Source organism: Mus caroli, unplaced genomic scaffold, assembly GCF_978045245.1.
Source record: "Mus caroli unplaced genomic scaffold, Mus_caroli_1 scaffold_6, whole genome shotgun sequence".
Classification (NCBI taxonomy): Eukaryota; Metazoa; Chordata; class Mammalia; order Rodentia; family Muridae; genus Mus; species Mus caroli.
In genome coordinates this window covers 56504061-56506518 of record NW_028227261.1, presented here as the reverse complement: position 1 = coordinate 56506518, position 2458 = coordinate 56504061, and the positions used below count along the sequence as shown (strand labels likewise).

Below are 2458 nucleotides of genomic sequence, written 5' to 3'. Positions count from 1 at the left end.
AAGTTGTCAGAACACAGATCTGGGACCAGATCAAAGAAGCATATGCACCAGGGGCTACAGCAGTGCCCCACGGGTTCCAGGTTGGAGATTCGGTCCTTGTCAGACGACATCGAGCTGGTACTCTTGAGCCTCGGTGGAAAGGACCATACCTGGTGCTGTTAACAACCCCCACGGCAGTAAAGGTAGACGGAATCGCCGCCTGGATTCACGCCTCCCACGTCAAGAAGGCTCCTAACCAGGATGAAGGCAACCATAAAGACAGCTGGACGGTGGCAGCTACTGACAATCCTCTTAAGCTTCGCTTGCGTCGCAAGAATCACCCTAGGCCTGAAGGACCACAACCCACACCAGCCTCTGACCTTAACTTGGCAGGTTCTCGGTCCTGATTCGGATCAGGTCTTGTATACCACCTCCAAACCGGCACCACCAGGGACGTGGTGGCCAGACCTAGCCTTTTGCCTCAAACAGATTATTCCAGCTGCTAGAAGCACTCCCCCTAATTTAGTAAGAAGTTATGGGTTCTATTGCTGCCCAGAGCACGGTAAGCGGTCCGAGTGTGGAGGGCTAGCCTCCTCTTATTGTGGCCAATGGAGTTGTGTTACTTCCAATGACGGTGATTGGAAATGGGCTAGTAGTCATGCCCCTGATAAGGCTGAGTTCTCTTTCCAGAACACAGGGCCTGGACCGCATGCCATAATGGAACTGTATGGAAGAACTGACTGTCGCTCTGATGATCTAGATAGAATACTGATCAAATTTACAGACACAGGGAAAAATCAGGACTCCAAGGCATGGATAAGGGGCATGCGATGGGGAGTAGTTTTTTATGACTATAACGGGGAGCCTGGATCGTCAGTCATAGTTCGTTTGAGCATCAGTAGCCCCCCAGCCCAACCAGTAGGACCTAACTCTGTTCTAGCTGAAAAGCCCTCAGTACCACTTCCTAAACCTACTCCACCAGACAATTTGGCCAAGACTCACACTCCTTCCTTAGATCGGGTTACTCCCAGGCCCCCAGACACTGAGAATCGCTTGTTTAGCCTAGTACAGGGGGCATTCCTGGTCCTCAATCGCACTAATCCCAACATTACTCGGTCTTGCTGGTTGTGCTATGCCTCAAGCCCCCCTTATTATGAAGGAATTGCTCAGATCAGGACTTATAATAAAACTTCAGACCACTCTCTATGCCCTTGGGGGGAGAACAGAAAGTTGACTCTGGCAGCAGTCTCAGGAAGTGGACTTTGTTTAGGTCAGGTACCTCGTAACAGACGGCACCTCTGTAACCAGACCCAGGACGTCCAGTCTAGTGAAGGTGGTCAATATCTAGTGCCCCCCAGGGACACAGTATGGGCTTGCAACACAGGTCTCACTCCTTGTGTGTCTACTTCTGTTTTTGATGGTTCCAAGGATTTCTGCATTCTGGTTCAACTTGTTCCTAGACTCTTGTATCATGATGACCGCTCCTTTGTAGATGAGTTTGATCACCGAGTCCGCTGGAAGAGGGAACCTATCACCTTAACCTTGGCCGTACTTTTTGGACTAGGAATAGCCGCTGGAGTAGGTACAGGTACCGCTGCCTTAATTCAGACCCCCCAGTATTATGAAGAATTACGTGCAGCTATGGATATTGATCTTGGAGCTATAGAACAGTCTATAACCAAATTAGAAGAATCTTTAACTTCCCTGTCCGAAGTAGTTTTACAGAACAGGAGGGGACTGGACTTGTTATTCCTTAAAGAAGGAGGACTCTGTGCTGCCCTAAAAGAAGAATGTTGCTTTTATGTTGATCATTCAGGAGTAATCAGGGATTCTATGGCCAAGCTCAGAGAACGCTTAGATATGCGTAGAAGAGAAAGAGAAGACAGACAAGGATGGTTTGAAAGTTGGTTTAATAGGTCTCCATGGTTCGCTACCCTTCTCTCTACTATAGCTGGGCCCTTAATAATTCTTATGCTCTTACTTACTTTTGGACCGTGTATTCTCAACAGACTAGTGACCTTTGTAAAGGAAAGAGTAAGTGCTGTTCAGGTAATGGTCCTGCGGCAGCAATACCAGTTTTGGCAAGAAGATAGCTTCTAGCTCTAAGATTAGAGCTTTTCACAAAAAGGAGTGGGGAATGAAGAATGGAAAATTCCTGGTAACCTGCTAAGGTCATAAACACTTGAGTCATAGGCATCTGGTCCCCAGGCCTCAGCCACTCCCGGGACATACCTTACCTTTCCTGGAACAATCATAATGTTCCAACGACCTCTGTAGAATGTCTCAACGCCCCAGAAGCATTGCCTAAGGTAGCGCATGATCGATGATCTAATTGTTGAAAATATTTATGATTTCCCCTCCCTTCCCCTGGTTTGTGGTTTTTTCCTTTAAAAGCTCTGTAAAACTTCAGGCCGGGGTCGAAACTCCTCTACTCCCGCCTGGAGCATGAGTCTCGACCCCAGCATGCTGGCCTGAGCTC

General features: G+C 48.2%; 1 pseudogene; it reads left to right on the top strand.

Annotated features, from left to right (window-relative positions):
* Positions 1-240: 240 nt before the first annotated feature.
* On the top strand, positions 241-2079 carry LOC147004248 (endogenous murine leukemia virus Env polyprotein from Emv-2 locus pseudogene; annotated as a pseudogene).
* The last annotated feature ends 379 nt before the right edge of the window (positions 2080-2458 follow it).